This window comes from Scyliorhinus torazame, chromosome 12 (genome assembly GCF_047496885.1).
Source record: "Scyliorhinus torazame isolate Kashiwa2021f chromosome 12, sScyTor2.1, whole genome shotgun sequence".
NCBI classification, from domain to species: domain Eukaryota; kingdom Metazoa; phylum Chordata; class Chondrichthyes; order Carcharhiniformes; family Scyliorhinidae; genus Scyliorhinus; species Scyliorhinus torazame.
In genome coordinates this window covers 176,961,057-176,980,398 of record NC_092718.1, presented here as the reverse complement: position 1 = coordinate 176,980,398, position 19,342 = coordinate 176,961,057, and the positions used below count along the sequence as shown (strand labels likewise).

Genomic DNA, 19,342 nt, shown 5'->3' with positions numbered 1-19,342 from the left:
TAATCTTTATTGTCACAAATAGACACAACGAAGTTACTGTGAAAAGCCCCTAGACGCCACATTCCGGCGCCTGTTCGGATACACAGAGGGAGAATTCAGAATGTCCAAATGTGCAGGTGTGTGCCCCCAATGGAAACAAAAAACCTACACATAGGCTGTTCCCCTTCTCTTCCATCTTAAACCCTATTTTGAAAAATATCCCATACATTTACTGTATCAATGCAAAAGCCCGCCCTTTCCCCTCCCACATGAGACCATCTGTCTTTTGTTTTTAAGGTTGCTATATCTTGTTGCAATCTGCCCCAGCTACAGTTTAATATTTAACACATTCTCTCTCCCTTTAGCTCTGATGTAGAGCCAAACAGACTCAAAATGTTAACTTTGTTTCTCTCCCTCCTAATGCTGCCGGACCAGTTGAATTTTTCCAGCATTTTCTGTTCTTGTGTCAGATTTCAGCATCGGTGGTATTTTGCTTATTTATATATATAGTATATATTGTACAAGTTACCATAGGTATAGAAGAAGCAGAGAAAATGTTACAACAAGATATAATTAACAAATTGCACTGATTATTTAATATTGGGACGAATGTACAAATTGTTATGTTATATATTTTTTCTGTTGCAGCAATGTTTTTAAAAGCCAAGGTTAAGGTATATATTTGTTAAAGTACCCAGACTATGTGCCTGCTAAAGCTATAATTAACCATCGTAAAAGGCGAGGTCACAATTGATTCTAACCACTTACTTGTTTACATATACATAGGGGCTGGTTTAGCACACTGGGCTAAAATCGCTGGCTTGTAATGCAGAACACAGCGCGGGTTCAATTCCCGTACCAGCCTCCCCGAACAGGCGCCGGAATGTGACGACTAGGGGCTTTTCACATTAACTTCATTGAAGCCTACTTGTGACAATAAGTGATTATTATTATTATATAGAAGGCTAATGGAGCATTGTTATGACTGCTGTAGATTCTCTCAAGAGTAGATCATTTATGGGCGAGTTGTATTTAGCCCTAGCTAAGCAGGTCATGGAACGTAGTGGCAGCATGGTGGCACAGTGTTTGGCACTGCTGCACCTCAGCACCAGAGACCTGGGTTCAATTCCGGCCTTGGATGACTGTCTGTGTGGAGTTTGCACTTTCTCCCCGTGTCTGCATGGGTTTCCTCCGGGTGCATAGTCCAAAGAAGTGCAGGTTAGGTGCATTGTCCATGTTAAATTGTCCCTTAGTGTCCAAAGATGTGTAGGTTAGGTGGGGTTATGGGGATAAGGCAGAGGAGTAGGTCTAGGCAGGGTGCTCTTTCAGAATGTCAGTGCAGACTTGATGGGCCGAATGGCCTCCTTCTGCACTGTAGGAATTCTAAGGTTCTAGTGGAAGACAGATGATCTAATTAATGGGACGAGCCAGGTCTGTCTGCAGTTTGTCATTGGTTTTGAGTCTGACAAGCCAGAAGGATTTTGGGTTGAAGAGCAGTTTTGTCAAATGTTGCTGGGTTGAGCAGAAGTATGCTGAATCTGCTCTTGTAAGGAACACTTTCCAAAGTCTCTGCACAACTAAGCAAGTATCTGTTTGTCAACTTCATTTATAAGTGGCATTTGAACTGCATTGGGGTGCTTAATTGGAGTTAGTAGCAGGTATAGATAGTAAGTCTTTACTTGTAGTTTAAGAACTGTTAACTGATAATTGTAAAGCTATTTTCTTTGATATTAATGTGGTTAATTTGGTGCTCAAATTATAGTTTGTTTTAACATAAAGGATACCTATTGGTCAGAGCCATCACTGCTGGGTGAAGTATCCTTTCCTCACAGTTTAACAAATGTTAAACAATTGTTTGGGATTCCTGTCCAGTATCCTAACAAATGTTAGGGTCTGGTCTGGTATCTGAACAATATGAAATCAAATAAAAAGAAAATGAGCAATGAAAATAAAAACAAAACAAAAGAAAATACATAATAGGGCAACACAAGCTATAAAATGCAACTACCTAAACACCGTCATCGGGTGCAAACCGGCAAGGTAAGATAAAAAAGAAAGGTTAGTAATTATATTAGTCTTAGAATTAAATTTTAAAAGATTAAAACGATTATAAGATATGTAAAAAGAGGATCTGTTTGGGCGAGCTTGCAGAAAGTCGCCACGCTCCGGCGCCATCTTGGTGAATCCCCTTGTCTCCCCTGATCTGAACTAACACCTCAGAAGTCAACTCAATTACTTTTGTTTCGTGAGCCTGCCTTTTAAGTTCAGTGGAGATGTGCGGGGCAAGTTTTTTTTACAGAGGGTGGCGGTGGCCTGGAATGCACTGCCAAGTGAGGTGGTTGAGGCAGATACATTAGCGACCTTTAAGATTTATCTGGATATACGCATGAAACGATGGGGTATAGAAGGATATAGGTGGTTGGTCGAGATAGGACACGTGATCGGCACAGGTTGGAGGGCGGAAGGGCCTGTTCCTGTGCTGTACTGTTCTTTGTTCTTTGCTTGACATAATTCCAAAGTGATTATGCAGTGTCTTGCTGCAGCTTACCTTTAATAGACGCATCTTTAATAAAGGAGGGCAGCCTGGAGCACGTGCTTCATTCAGAACAATGTGCAATGGCTGCCCCCAGCAGTGCAGAGAACAGTTTAGCCCAAGAGCAGCTCAGGGTCCCGTTAAAGTCATGGATGTAGGGTTGGTGGACTAGATGTACCAGCTTCCCACCTCAGTTGGAAGTGGTATGGATAGGTGGCAAATCATGACACCCCTGCCCAAAAACAGGGTTCTCCTATTTGCAGCCCCATAGGTTTTAAAGCATTTCAAATCTGCAGCAGAGGTGGTGCAAGCGGGTAGAAAGCAGGCCAGAGAGATTAACAGACAATTCTGCAGTGCATGCCAAGCCTACTTTGCCAATTACACTGCTTTAGTTAGGTCTAAGTCTGTCCTCTGGGGGTACTTGGCCATCTGCACAGATGGCACAACCAGTTGGCAAGAATGTCACTGGCAATTGAATTCTTATGACTGTATTTCTGACCTGCTACACAGCTCTTGCTTACATATGCAACAAAATAGTGAGTGATGCCTTTTACCTCCGTTTTCATTGGGCACCAAGATACTCCTACCCAACATTATACATCAAAGTACATGTGGTCATGTGTCCAACTTGGAGCCTTGGAAGATGGGAATACGGCAACAAATTTATTGTATTTTGCAACATGACATTATTCGCTGCTGATGTATGGGCATGTGTAATAGAGCGATAGGGTTGTATGAAGGATTCGCTTGACCAAGTACTAATAAAGGAACAGGTTAACAGACTGCATTTTGAGTCATGTGCTGCTTGTCCAGTAAGTAGTGCTGCTGGTTTGACATGCGTTGCAAATCCCACAAAGTGTGATGTCTCTTCCCTATTCCCGGAAAGTTTCAGAATTGGAGATGGCATACTGTGGGCAGGATTCTCCGGTTTGCAGACTAAGTGCTGATGCTGGTGTGGGAACCGTGGAGTTTTACGCCTGTAAAACGGCGCAAAAGCTGCACCGATCCTTGGTCTGGTGGGGGGCTAGCAGGCACGCAGCATAAAGCCCCCAGCTTTACCTGCGGATACTACGGAGAATTGGCGGGTCCGTGGCCACACATGCTCACGGCGGCGGCCTGCAGCGGCTGCGCCGTGCAACATGGCACCGGCCACGCACGGACCCAGCCTGCCAAAAGCTGCGCCCCCTGTGATCAGCCTTGCCACCCCCGAAACACCTCCCACCAGTGCCCCCAGTCCCCGCCAAAATCCTCCCCTGCCCGTGGAACCGCTGCCCCTCCCCCCGACTGTGGCGCCGCTGGACTCAGTCCGCAGCCACCACGCCGGGTTCACGGAAATAAAAAGGACAAATGTTCCATGCCATCGGGAACTCGGCCCATCGGGGCGGAGCATCGGGGCGGAGCATCGGGGGACGGCCTCAGGTGACGTCCTGAGGCCGTCCCGATGGTGTGCGATGTACTCCTCGAGTACGGTGTTTTGGAAGGGACGGAGCATTGCACAAGCAGCGCCGCGCCCGATTTCTGCGCAAACGGAGATTCTCCGGCCGACCGCCAAACACGGTTTCGCCGTCGGCTACAGGAGAATCTCGCCTCGTGTATCCACATCTCCTTATCGGCATGGTAATACCTCTGTCCTCCATGAGGATGCAACGGTGTGCCAGTCAGAGCAATCCTCTCATATTATGTCCAGCACGGAATGTTCACTTTGTCATCCTTGAAAGCAGAGTATGAAGGGAACACCACTCTGCCATTTGCACTCCGACTCTTTATTTATGCCGCCACTGTGAATTGTCTTTGCCCCTGAGCTTGCCCACTATTTATTCTCCTACTTCAGCTTTTGAAATGCATTTTGAGCATTGACAAAGGCTACGGCATTTTTGCCCATGTTCAGCCACATGCCTGCGAGTGCCACGGACATAACGTTTTTAGCAGCAGCCTTTTATAGTGCAGATTCCTGGTCCTGTGGACCGGCCTTCCCAGCACTGGCTACAAAAAGCTCAAACTGTGCAGGGAGCATTTAAAGCACAACCAAATGGCCCTACCTCTTGCAAACCGGCACTGAGATTAGTGCAGGAAATGTCCATTCAGCACCACTGAAGACTAAGTTTCTCTTTTAATTGGAACACCCTTTCTTTAAATGCTGCCAGCTTGCACAAATTTTCACTTGGCAGTCAGTCAACTTGCAGGCCCGATTCCTTGAATGTATTTTCCATGTGCAGCAACCTAATATAAAGATCCTTCTACTGGAACATTTGACCTGACTTACCCCTTCACCACGGGCGTGAGGAGCTTCAGTTTTTGAAGTATGACAAGAAATACCATTCCTTGACTTCACTGATGCTGATATCTCACATCCAAAAATAAGTCTCTTCAAGAAATCTACAAAGCCACAATTTTGTCCTCATTATAGCATAATGCTTGTAATCATCTTGGATTGAAAGTCTAACTATTATGTATGATTAGGCTGTGTTAAAACACTAAGGTGTAAGATTGCACCGAGACACATAGAGATAATGAGCTTCAACAAGAGGAAATATGTTATTACTGATGCAGGCTGTGCAGAATTCATGTAATGAATCTCCATTTATAAAATTAACTCATGTCTCACTCCGAATAAATGCAAATGGACAACAGATTGACTTTTAAATATGTAAAAAACAGCAAATGAAACAATTGAACCAAGTAAAATCCATTCCACTCAAAAATTAAGAATCGCTTTGAAAACACAAGCACTGTTTTTAATCTTCCCAGTCTTCTTGGGTTCGATTGTTTTTAAATCATTACTTTGAGGAGGGCAAGAGTTTAGAGCTCAATAGAAGATTTTGCCACAGGTCAGATTGACGCAGGTTGCACAGCTCCACTGACTTTCCACTCCCCTTACCCCAGACATTAGTGAGGTGATGCATGTTTGGAGATAGTCGAATTGGGAGTGTTGCTGAATATCCAGGGTCCACTCAGCCGTATGGTCTGCTGTGCGCAGGATTGCTGCCTGATAGGTGCTGGTTTAGCACAGTGGGCTAAGACAGCTGGCTTGTAATGCAGAACAAGGCAGCAGCGCAGGTTCGATTCCCGTACCTGCCTCCCCGAACATGCGCCAGAATGTGGCGACTAGGGGCTTTTCACAGTAACTTCATTGAAGCCTACTTGTGACAATAAGCGATTATTATTATTAAGTTGTGGTTTCAACTTTGCCACGGTTTGCCTGCTGTCATCACCCCCATCGAATCTTCTTTGTTGTCTCATGTAGCTAGCTTATCTTACTCTTAGATCTTACCAGAGATTTCCATTTCTCCTTCCCTCATTCACCGAGCCCCTGAAAAAAACTTGTGCCAATTAACTTGTTTTGTGCCACTCAGTTGCCACAACTACAAATGCTGATATGGATCACAGAAAAATAAATGTACTGATCTCAGATGCTGGGAGGTCACTTCCCCTGCTTGGAGAGTCCAGAACTCGGCAGTATTGTCTCAGGATTATGGGATGGCCATTTAGGAGAGGACGAGAAACATCTGCACTCTCAAAGGGCTTTGAGTCTTTGGAATTCTCTTTCCTAGAAGGCAGTGGATGTTCTGGCATTGAGTATATTCAAGGCTGCGATTGATAGATGTTTGGACAAGAGGTAACTGGATATTGCTGGAAGGTGGAGCTGAGTAGAGGATTAACCATGGTCTTACAAAATGGCAGAGCAGGCTCTATGGTCTGTATGTTTGGCTCCTACATCTTTTTAGTCATGTTCCTATGTTCTAATGCTGCAGGCTCCAGCAGAGGTAGCTCCCTGCTTTTCAGATCCTTGCATCTCAAAGGTCAGGCTGGAAAGCTCCAAGTTCTAGTTTTCTAGGTTCCAGACAGCAATCCAAGAAAATAATGCAAGAGGTGGCTTGCTGTCAACTCCTTCATCATTAATATTTCAGGCAAGAATCCCCACCCATGGCAGTGCATACTGGAAATTTACACGAACCAGAATGGGGGTAAAGTCCTGGGGGTTGATTTGCAACCCATTCGCCTGGTGGAAACTGGGTGGTAGGCAGTTAAAAACAGGTTAGTTACCCCCTTGGACGTCACCCCTTTCCCACCGCTTACGATCTTAATCCCCAAGGTTCTAAGGTGGCTGAAATGACCATCTAAACCAAGTGGGGGCCTCACGAGTTTATGAAATTTGTGTGCTATTACATCAATAGGATGCTGATTGCATTTTAATCTCAACCTAAATCGCGGACACTAGCAGCAAGTGAGACGAGGTCTGGTCAATCGGGAAGGACGAGACTGAAGAGGTCATTCAGAAACTTCCTGCTGTGGGGCCAGCCATGAAGATCTAATTCATGTTGCAGCACAGCAGGTGAGGCAAGCAGATGGTTGTTCAGGGTCCACAGCTGCCCTGAGATAAGGCTCCTCTCACATCTCCAGGTTGTCCCAGCTACAGTGAATCAGCTGACTACTTCTAAACCCATCACCCTGAGGGAGTAAGAGTATATAAACTCAGGCAGCCTGGCATAAGCCTGAGGATAAATAGTCACCTTTACACGAAAAGTTACTGCACACAACACAATGTGGCCTCAATATACCATGGTACATCCACGTATGCCTGCATATTTAGTGGGAGGCCAATGGAGGGTAGGAGCAAGAAGGACTACATTACTGGCACATGTTGGGAGGGTATGGATTACAAATTGGTATGTCTTAAAGAAGCATCTGCAGTGTTCTGTATGTTTTCACTAACTAATAGAGCTACTTACTGTCCCTGGGTCATGTGCCTTCTTACAACAGCGTGTGGCGGTACTGTACTCAGTCCCTCATTAACCTTACGTGTGACAGACTCTAATGCTACAGTACCAAGGCCTAATGAAAGTGCAGCCATTAAAATGAGGTCACCTCCACCCCATTAAAATGTTATAATGACATTCCTGATTATCAATGAGGGAGATATCAGTGGCAGGTAAATGTTCGACATGCAAATTGGGTAGAGTTCTGTGCTGATGGATCATGCATTTTCCTGCTATGCTTTTCCCCCAAAGCACATTCTTTTACCGCACCCAAGGGAAGTGAAAAACAGCGCAACAATTTCCTCGTCTGCTTCAGGTAAACCTGCCCCTGATGGAGAGCCAGCTGCCAACACTCAAACAGCCAACCACAAAGGCGACAGGTTAGCAACTAAACTAAACAGAAGCTGCAGATTAATTAAACATTTAATGGAACACAGCTGCTTGGGTTTCAGAGGTAATAAAACTCTCATTGAGAATTTTTATATGAACCTGCAATGCTTCAAGTTCTTTGATTTCCCTGTCACAGAAAGCTCTATAATTATTCTATCTTCAAAATATATTCCCATATCAGAGTAATTGTAGTCATGGTGATTAATATTACAGCCAGCTTCGAATAACTTTGGTAGCATTAATTCCTTAAAAATAGATTCTTCCTCTTCAATGACAGGATTCTTTGGTTAATGCATTTTAAAACTGTCCTTTGCTTTCTGTTAAGATGTACTCTGTTACCTTTGTACATGGTGCGTAGTTCTGTAAATACATAAGTTTGTAATGTTTCAACAATGTTATTGTAACTGTTAGGTGTAAAATCATGACTAATCTTCCACATATTTATATTCTCCCTCCTTTAAAAAAAATTTTAGAGTACCCAATCATTTTTTTTTCAAATAAAGGGGCACTTTAGCGTGGCCAATCCACCCACCCTGCACATCTTTGGGTTGTGGGGGTTAAATCCACGCAGACACGGGGAGAATGTGCAAACTCCACACGGGCAGTGACGCAGGGCCAGGGTTGAACCTGGGTCCTCAGTGCCATGAGGCAGCAGTCTAGCCACTGCGTCACCATGCCGCCCCAATATCCTCCCTCCTAATAAGGTATGGTTGACTTTCAATTCTGCAATTCCCCCAGCACCACAGTTGTGAGCCATTTGGGAGGCTGGTGGTACAGAAGCAGCATCATCAGTTTGAGTGCTGACTTCCAGATTTTGAAACCATCACTTTGAATCACTTTTACTTCCCACTGGATGACTTTTCTCGGGGCTTCAAACTGTCTCCTCAGGGAATGGGATGCCACATGATACCGTCATCCATCAATTCAACTATTAGCTACACTGACATTGACAAATACGACAGATCATGCTGATAATTACATAAGGTACACATTTCAGGTCAGGCTATTCGGCTCAATTATCCATGAGTTAGGAGTTTAAAGACAAATATGCAATTGTACACATGGAGCACATGTAAGTTGGTGAAACAGCTGCAACCTCTCGCTCGGATAGTGTTTTGAAGTTCCAATTGTCTGTGCCACCTGAAAAGAGAGCAATGTCTTAAGAAAGGGCAATTTATAATGGTCTTGTGTTGCTCCAACATGCTGTACTTTGGAGTGACTGGATTTGTTCCAGCATTCTCACACAAACAGATCCTAATGTGGCCAACAGTTAAATGAACAACCACGACTTCAATAGCGCTTGTCACAAGAATGACCCAAGAGTCCATGTGCTCAACAGTAGCCAGGGAGCAGGTCACCTCTGACCCCTTCAAACAAACACTGGTGAACCAAATGAAACTGGCCGAGGGAAAAATAACATTAAAAAAAGGGACAAAAAGTAGTGAAGGGCAGTCAAAAGACAGCTTATTAATGTTATCACGAATTAATAGGAAGAGATCCCAATAATTATATTTGAAACTCCCAATAAATCAACCCCTCCCGCTTATTTAGCCAATGTGCTGAGGTTCCCAGCAGACCAGACGTAGAAGATATTAGCCAGTTGTGAAACTTGATTTATAGATATAGATTAAAGAGATAAAAAGCCCATTGTTATTTTGTCAAGTGTGAATATTCAGGGCGATTTGTTTGTTTTTAAAGTTTGGAAATAGTTCATGACATTGTTTGCCTTTTTAATTTTTTAAATGAATTCATGTTATGAGCATGCCCAGTGCATGATGATATTGTTAAACATATGGGGTGCGTTTCAGAGGCCTCATCACAACTGACGGTGTTGGGACGAGGCCGTTGAATCTTGCAGGAGGTCTCTCGTGAGATTCACGATGCTCGAAACGTCTCGCAAGATTCAACGGAATCCCTTGAGGCGTCATGATCTGGCGAGATCCAGGCACAGCTCATTTAAATATGCATTCGCTGGATTCACCCAGAGCCCGGGACTCACCGGCCGCACCTGCGAGACCTCATCAGGGCGCCATTTGGTACTATTCCACATGAACGTGGTCCAGGCATTGAGGAACCTGGGGGCTCTCCCAGGCCACCGGATAACCCCGGATGATCGGGACAGGGCAGGGTAATATCCTGGCACATCCCCTGGTACCTAGACACCTTGGCACTGCCAGCCTGGCATACTTCCAGGCACACTTCCAGGGTGCACAGGTGGCACTGCCAGCGTGCCAGGCTGGCAGTGCCCAAGTGCCAGGTTGGCACTGCCGGGGGTCATACCAGGGGGTGTCATGATATGCACTCATGCACATAATGAGATACAGACAGGCAGTGACAGACACCCAGTACAGCCAATCAACACACAGGACAGAACACAACCAATCACCAGGCAGAACACTAGAGGGGGGTCTCCCACTAGAAAACACACGAGGCATCAGCATTCTGCCTTTTTCCACTGGTGACAACTGTAGTGCCAGTCAGGGTGTATATATCAGTTAGCACCTTCTACACGTGACTCAGAGCTGGTCTGGTCTAGTTAGTTATAGTTAGCACGTTTAGATTAGTAGAGTGTCAACCCACAGCGAACTGTGTGCACTGCTTAACAAGTTCAATAAAGTGTATTGAACGTACATCAAAGTTTGGTGTCTACTTTCAAGTACAACTGCATCCAGTTACAGTCCGTATTACGCCAGGGTGAATAACACGACATGGTACCAGTAGTCGAACTAAGTGGTTTACCTCAAGTGTTTCTGTGACGACCAGCAAGTGCCTTCCAATGTCATGGAGAAGATCCAGGCCCCTCCACAGCCCCGGATCTCCGGCAATCTTGGCGCCAACTGGCGGGTCTTCAAGCAAAGGTTCCTTCTCTACATTGAGGCCTCAGGCCTCAAGGATGCATCCGATGCCAGAAAAATCGTGCTGCTCCTATCAACTGCGGGGGACCAAGCCATCCAGATTTTCAACTCGCTTACTTTTACCGACGGCGAGGACAAGACCAAGTTCAAGACCGTTTTAGCGAAGTTCGACAATGACTGTGAAGTCGAAACAAACTAGAGCTTTGAGCACTATGTCTTCCAGCATCGCCTTCAGGGCAAGGATGAACCTTTCCAATCCTTTCTAACTCATCTCCGTAACGCAGTCCTGCAATTATGGTGACACCGCTGATTCCATCATCAGGGATCAGATCGTGTTTGGGGTGCACTCTGATTCTTTGCGGGAGCAACTCCTCAAAATTAAACCCATGACCCTGCCAGTCACAATCGAGACGAGTAAAGTGCTTGAACAGGCAAGAAATCGGTACTCCCGTTTCAAATCGTCAGAACATGAGCAACTTGCCTCCCACGGGGCAGATAGTGTACAGGACATCACCCGGATGCAGCGTCTCAGTATCAATGAAGGCGGTCATTTCGCTCGCTTTTCCTGGGGCCTCATGCATGCGCAGCACGAACGGGAGAATGAAGCGGCCAAAGACCAAACTGCGCAGGTGCGAACTTCGGCTGACCGCACTGCGCATGTGCGACGATGCACGGAGCGTAACGACTTTAACGTCATGACGTGCCCAAACTGCGGCACTGCCCACTTAAAGTGGCAATGCCCTGCAAAAGGCAGGCGATGTTTTAATTGTGGGAAGCCTGGACATTATGCAGCCTTGTGCAGGTCTGCTCCACCAGTCAAGAGCCAGCGATCCCATTTCCAATGCAAGCACGTTTGATGTGTACAGCATGGTCTGCTGGATTCTGATCCTGGTAGCACTGCGGATCCAGAGGACGACTGCCTGGAGTCCACATATCGTGTGGGCATCATCACTACACGTGAGTATGTCTCCTCAAATTCAGCAAGACGCCTATCTATCCTCAATGTGTATTCTGCGGACGAATGGCGTGCTGTCATACACATTAACCAATGCAGCATTCAGTGCAAGCTGGACACTGGTGCTTCTGCCAATCTCATCGCTCAAGCTGATTTTAATCGCATTAAAAAGCAACCCAAAATTCTTCTGCCAGCTCCTCGATTATAATGGCAATGCCATAACTGCACTAGGATCTTGTCATTTATTTGTCTCCAACAAGACCATCAATGCCACACTGCGATTCAAAGTCGTCAAGCCTGATAAGGCATCCCTGCTTGGTGCCCATGCATGCAAGCTACTCAACCTCGTATAGCGAGTCCATGCCATGTCTTCTTCTTCCAATGTGGATCTTCAGGCGGACATTGATGACATCTTTGCGCAATACCCGGATGTGTTTAATGGAATTGGTACTCTGCCGTACTGCTACAAGATCCTACTCAGGCCTGATGCCACGCCTGTAATCCGTGCACCACGCCGGCTGCCGGCTCCTCTGAAGGAATATTTAAAGGCACAGCTACAGGAGCTCCAAGACCAGGGCAAAATCTCAAAAGTGACGGAACCGACTGACTGGGTCAGCTCGATGGTCTGTGTGAAGAAGCCCTCAGGAGAGTTGCGGATGTGCATAGATCCCAAAGATCTTAACCAGAGCATTATGCGGGAACACTACCCGATCCCGAAGCGGGAGGAACTGACCAGTGAGATGGCACATGCCAAATTCTTCACAAAGCTAGATGCATCGCGTGGTTTCTGGCAGATACAACTGGACGAGACCAGCAGGAAGCTCTGCACGTTCAACACACCATTTGGCAGGTACTATTATAACCATATGCCGTTCGGCATTGTCTCAGCCTCTAAAATCTTCTACAGGATCAAGGAGCAGATGATGGAGGGCATTGAGGGTGTGCGTGGCTATGTAGATGATGTGATCATATGGTCCACGACCCCCGAGGAACACATATCTCGTCTCAAACAAGTCTTTCGACGTGTCCATGCAAACGGCCTCAAGCTAAACAAGGGCAAGTGCTCCTTTGGCATGTCATCCATCAAGTTCTTGGGTGACCAAATATCCCAGCAGGGTGTGCGACCAGATTCGGACAAGGTCAAGGCCATTAACGTCATGAAGACCCCGGAAGACAAAAAAGTGGTACTACGCTTCCTCGGTGTGGTGAACTTCTTAGGAAAATTCATTCCCAACCTGGCCTCACACACCACGGCTCTCAGGCATCTGGTGAAGAAGTCCATTGCATTCCAGTGGCTACCCACCCATCAAGCAGAGTGGCTCGAGTTAAAGGCAAAGCTCACCACTGCTTCGGTACTAGCGTTTTTTGACCCGGACAGGGAAACAAAAATCTCCACGGATACAAGCCAGGACGGCATTGGTGCGATGCTCCTCCGGAAGGATGACTCCTCGTCTTGGGCTCCAGTTGCTTATGCGTCAAGGGCCATGACTCCTACTGAACAGAGGTACGCCCAGATAGAAAAAGAGTGCCTGGGCCTCCTAACCGGCATTGTAAAGTTCCATGACTACGTCTATGGTCTACCAACCTTCACGGTGGAGGCTGACCACAGACCCTTGGTCCATATCATTCGTAAGGACTTGAATGACATGACGCCCAGGCTTCAGCGCATTCTCCTTCGACTCCAAAGGTACGATTTTGAATTAGTATACACACCAGGCAAGGAGCTGATAATTGCGGATGCCCTGTCATGCTCCATCACCTCGCCCTGTGAACAGGTTGACATCATCCGCCAAATTGAGGCACAGGTGCAGCTGTGTACCAGCAACCTCCCGGTCTCAGATGAAAGCGTGATCAGCATTCGTGAAGAGACTGCCAAGGACCCTCTTCTGCAGCGTGTAATGCACCACCTCACAAATGGCTGGCAAAAAGGGCAATGCCCTCAGTTCTTTAATGTGAAGGATGACCTGACAGTCATCGAGGGGATCCTCCTCAAGCTAGATCGTATTGTTATTCCTCGCAGTCTGCAGAGCTTAGTACTCAAACAAATCCACGAGGGACACCTAGGTGTCAAAGTGTAGGCGCAGAGCCCGGCAGGCTGTCTATTGGCCTGGAATCAACCAGGACATATCCAACATGGTCCTCAATTGTGTGACATGCCAGCGTTTCCTGCCTGCTCAGGCGAAAGAAACACACTAGAGGGAGCACCAGAAACATCATGACACACAGACATTCAACCAGTAGGTCAGTAAGATAGGACACGACCAATGGACATTCAAGCCACATCCAGATGTGACACTACCACAGGGGGGCATTACACCAACCCATATAAAAGGACACAGCACACATGCCCAGTCTCTTTCCAGTGGAGACACTTAGTGAGTACAGACAGGGTTGATTGAAACATATCACACCCACCACGTGGATTGTAGCAGACTGGTTAGTTAGTCTGAGTAGCTATAGCAGGATTAACAGAAGAGTCGAATCCAAGTAGGAGAATTGTTAACAGTTTAATAAATGTGTTAAAGCTATCTCCAAGTCTGAACTTTCCTTTGTCAGAGTGAACATCAAGGAAGCAGCTTATGCTACGTCAAGAGCATAACACAACACTATCCACCCATCCCCATTCTTCTCAGCATCTTCTTCAGAATGAGAATGTATTTTCTAAGGTGGTTGGACCAAACTGGGTACACCACTCTTCATGAGGTTTTGTGAATGTCTTAAATAACCCTGCATTACTGGGATCCTAATTTTACAAAGGATGATCTGGGAAATACAGCCGAAAACCCTTGCTTGCTTGTCTTGGCTGCGGTTTTCTGACACTTCACTTGTAATTTGAGGGGATGGTTGATGATCGCTCCCAATCTTTCCTTCCAGTTACTGTGAACCAACACCCACTCATTAGATTCCATGTGCTGAGTGCATAACCGAACACTTGTATTGTATATCAATCATTCTAAATCCATATGCAGTCTATTACCTACTTTCAAGGTCTTAATTCTGCCAGACAAATTGGTGTCACCCACAGATTTAATTACTGTGCTCCCAATGCCCTCCTCCATATCACAAATGAATATAATGAACAGACGGATACCTAGCAACCCTGGACTTCTCAATCTGAACTATCAAACTAGGAAGCTGTTACATTGAAACCCACTCATTGCTTTCAGTCACATGGCCAGTTTTTAAATGTTTTTCGATTCCACCCCCCTGGAACGTGCAGCTTAATTTCAATCTCAATTCCTTGTTCAGCCTCTTTTCAGAAACCTCTTTGGAAATCCAACCACATCTCCCCAAATGGTTAGTTTCATCATTCTAGCCACGTTTTTAAAATAAATCTGACTTATCAACTATAGTGTCTGTTTTTGAAAGTGAATATTGTGTATCTTCTAGAATCTCTGTATATTCTTATTTCTCATTTACAATATCCCTTATAATTCAGTTCTTTATCTTTCCCAACACAGAGACTCAAATGACTGGTCAATAGTGTTGCATATTTGACTTTCAACCCTTGTTAAATAAGAAGACTTTTTATTTATATTCTGTAATCCTCCGGCAGTCCCATATCTCGGTAAGGTTCAAGATATTTACCCAGGGTGTTACACAAGATCTCTGCCATTTCATCCGACACCATAGGATCAATTAAATTTGGCCCCAGTGCTGTGTCTACCCTGCATCATTTTAATTTAACCTTTTTCCGATGACGTATGAATAACCTATTTGGATTTTAGTCCAAAGAGCTAAATAAAGAGCAGTCCCAGTCTTTCAGTTTAAAGAACAGGTGCAAAGTCAATATTCAAATCTACAACGTCTTTACCCTTATTTATAATTATTTCTCATTCGTAATTTGCACTCTAATTGAACTTTGCAAATAGATGCAAACAATATTTTCCTATTATCGTATTTCTTGTAATGCTCCTCTCCAGATTCATTTTTGCATTCCTAACAGGTTTCTTTTAAGTCAATACTGTTTGAATGCACCTTCCTCTATCTTAAGGACTGCCACTCCATTTATAACTCTTCTCGAATGTCTCTTGCCAAATTAACTCTCTAATGAAGCTATTGTGGATTTTCTCTTAATATTCACACTCCTATGTTTCATAGAATAAGGACATACTTTCTACAAATTATGTTTTTTTTTTAAGTATGCCTTACTTATCATTTCAGTCATCTTTACCCAATCATGTCTGGCTCTTAACCATTGTTATGTCTCTTTTCAGTTCTGTAAACCAAGCATTATTATAACTTAATTCCGCAGCTCTATATTTTAACATAGGATTATCCAAATCTGAAAGTTGTTCCTTCACCTGGATCACCAGTAGCTCATTGGGTGGCATGGTAGCATAGTGTTAACACTGTTGCTTCACAGCGCCAGGGTCCCCGGTTCAATTCCCAGTTTGGGTCACTGTCTGTGTGGAGTCTGCGTGGGTTTCTCCCCTTGTCTGAGTGGGTTTCCTCCGGGCGCCCCCGTTTCCTCCCAATAGTCCCGAAAGACGTGCAGGTTAGGTGAATTGGACATTCTGAATTCTCCCTCAGTGTACCCGAACAGGCGCTGGAGTGTGGCAACTAGGGGCTTTCATAGTAACTTAATTGCAGTGTTAATGTAAGTCGACTTGTCACAATAATAAAGATTATTATTACTAAACATTAAATTTAATATAATAGCCTCAGCAGGTGAATGACAAACTCTCAATCTTGACAATATGTTCAAATGTAGAGACGAGTTAAAAGTTCCAATCTCTGCAAGCACCGTCTGTGATTGAATTCCTGCCTTTATTCTGCAGAATGTATATTTTATTTTCTGACCTTATCAGTTTAAAGAAACCCTAGATGCTTCGTCCAAATCGGCAGAAAATTAAAGAGTGCTTTTGCACAAGGTGAACTCCATCCTTGATGAATAACCTCTGCCATCTAATGAACTGGGTCCAGTTCTCAATGTATTCACACTTCTTATCCCTTTCCCAATGCTGTTCTAGTCAGCAATCTTTTCATAGTCAGTGGCAATCCTGAAATGTCAAGCTGAAGGCCATACTTTCTAAATTATGTGTCATCTTGTTTGTACCTGTGCTTTATGATTTTGCATTTCTCATCTTAGTTTTATTTGTCTCCACATGAACGTTATTTGGTTCTTAGCGCTGCCTCAACTCCATCATCTCATTCCATTATCTTGACTGCTATAAAATATAAAACTGTAGAACGCTCCGTCAATAAAATAGTTCAATTTTGTTAATCGCTTGTCATGTTTTGCCCATTTTGAAAAAGGTAAAGAAGTATTATTGAAGTTGTGCAAGACTGCAGTTGGTGTATTATGTATAGTTTTAGGAAGCCCATTATAAACACAATGAAATGGTATTGTCTATTGTCATGATGGTGTGATGTGTCCCGGTGTAATATTAATATTTAATCGCATTGGTTGGTCAACTAAATGTTTTGAACTTCTCTAAAATGACTTTTCAAAAGTAAAGACACTGACTTAACATGGCTGCCGCAGGTCACCTGACATTCTGGTATTACAAGTTGGTCAGTTACAGAATCATAGAATTTACAGTGCAGAAGGAGGCCACTCAGCCCATTGAGTCTACACTGGCCCTTGGAAAGAGCACCCTACTTAAGCCCATGCCTCCACCCTATCGCCATAACCCAGTAACCCCACCTAAACTTTTGGACACTAAGGGGAAATTTAGCATAGCCAATCCACCTAACCTGCACATCTTTGGACTGTGGGAGGACGCAGACACGCAGAGAAAATGCAAACTCCACACAGTCATCCGCAAGTTTCCAATGTGAGTTAAAATTAAGACATTCCGCAGTGACCTCAAATGGAGTTCTTTATATGCTGATGTCAATAATCACTTCAATAATGAAATGAAACTGAACTGGTCCTCACCAATTTCATTTCTATAAAGCTATCTTTCAGGCAGAAACAGAAAATCTACCGAGACAATGGTTATATAGAAGGTCTTGATATGTTCTTCCTAACCCATCACAAGGAAGAATGTCTGTTTAGAAGTGATGGGCCATTATAGAAACTAATCACTTAGGCCATAACACAATAGACAAGATGAGGGATACTCCATCAGCGGGATCCTCCACTTCGCCGGCAGCGCACCCATGTCTGCGGGTTTCCCGGCGGCATGGGGGAGGCCACAATGCAAAATGTCATTGGCCAGCTGTGGAAACAGAGAATCCCACTGCCGGCGGGGGCACGCCACACTGGAAGGTGGGGCTGGCGGGCCGGAGAATCCCGCCCAAGGTGTGTCCAGACATAAGCTAATCAATCAGCTTCTGAAATCATTATGGGGAGAGAGGTCATTTTGACCAAAATAACCCTTCTGAAATGTCTTTCAATTACAACACCCTGGTTGCTTTGGGCAGTCAGAGAAGTCATCTCCTGGAGCAACAACATCATCTCTCTCTCTCTCCCCATTTTCAATTCCAGGACCCGATCCCTGTCACAGTTTGGAATCCATCACAGAGATAGAGATTTCAATCGAAAGGAAGTTCAGGTGTAATATTAACAACTTTGGAAAAAGGTGGCTTACATTTGAAAAGAAACTATCTCCAGAAATTGCAATTCACACCTTTCTCACTGGAATTTCAAGACCACCTTGGAAAGAATCTGCTTCAGCCACAAACACAAGTGATGGACTCGAACAAAGAACACTTCTTTTTTTTGCCTTTTATCATTGAATCTGAAACTCAGTAAAAAAAAAACCTCCTTCTGCATAAATTGTAATTTTTCATGTTTGTATGTGTGCGTGTTGCAACGGTCAGGACATGGGTTTACCTTTTTAAAAATATATCTTTACCTGCCTGTATTTTTAGCTCAATTAAAAACTAATCCCTTATGCATTTAAATTCAAAAATACTTGTTGGGCTGTGTTCTTTGCAATCAGCACATAAATGGTTAGGAGAGACATTGAATGAATATCTTCATCCTTACAAATTACAAAAACCCTGGGCGAAATTCTCCCCCAACGGCGGGATGCCCGCCGACTGGCGCCAAAGCCAGCGCCAATCAGACGGGCATCGGGTCGGCAAAAAGGTGCGGAAGTCTCCGCATCTTTGGCGGCCTAGCCCCAACATTGAGGGGCTAGGCCGACGCCGGAGGGATTTCCGCCCCGCCAGCTGGCGGAAATGGCGTTTGTTGCCCCGCCAGCTGGCGCGGAAATGCGGCGCATGCGCGGGAGCGTCAGCTGTCAGTTTCCCAGCGCATGCGCGGAAGCGTCAGCGGCCGCTGACAGTTTCCCGCGCATGCGCAGTGGAGGGAGTCTCTTCCGCCTCCGCCATGGTGGAGGCCGTAGCGGAGGCGGAAGGGAAGGGAAAGAGTGCCCCCATGGCACAGGCCCGCCCGCGGATCGGTGGGCCCCGATCGCGGGCCAGGCCACCGTGGGGACACCCCCCGGGGTCAGATCGCCCCGCGCCCCCCCCCCAGGACCCCGGAGCCCGCCCACGCCGCCTGGTCCCGCCGGTAAATACCAGGTTTGATTTACGTCGGCGGGACAGGCAATTCCTGGGCGGGACTTCGGCCCATCCGGGCCGGAGAATCCAGCGGGGGGTCCCGCCAACCGGCGCGGCCGGATTCCCGCCCCCGCCCAATCTCCGGGAGCGGAGACTTCGGCGGGGACGGGGGCGGGATTCACGGCGGCCAACGGCCATTCTCCGACCCGGCGGGGGGTCGGAGAATGACGCCCCCTGTTACGATCAATTGCGGTGTGGGGAGGAAAGGCCAAGCCCTGACACGACCTCACTGGTCGTAACAGCAAGTCTATTGGATGAGGGGTCATAGCTATGAAGAGAAAATTAAGAGTTTATGAGTAAAAACAGAAAATCCTTCATCTACTCAGCGGGTCAGGCAGCAATCTGTATCTAGAAA

At 45.6% G+C, this 19,342-nt stretch overlaps 1 long non-coding RNA gene across 1 annotated transcript in view; it reads left to right on the top strand.

Annotated features, from left to right (window-relative positions):
• Positions 1-18,332, top strand: part of LOC140386769 (uncharacterized) — a 76,108-nt gene extending 57,776 nt beyond the window's left edge. Inside the window, exon 5 of the long non-coding RNA XR_011933666.1 lies at positions 17,906-18,332. This is a non-coding gene — a long non-coding RNA (uncharacterized lncRNA). The remainder of the gene's footprint in view (positions 1-17,905) is intronic.
• Positions 18,333-19,342: the final 1,010 nt, after the last annotated feature.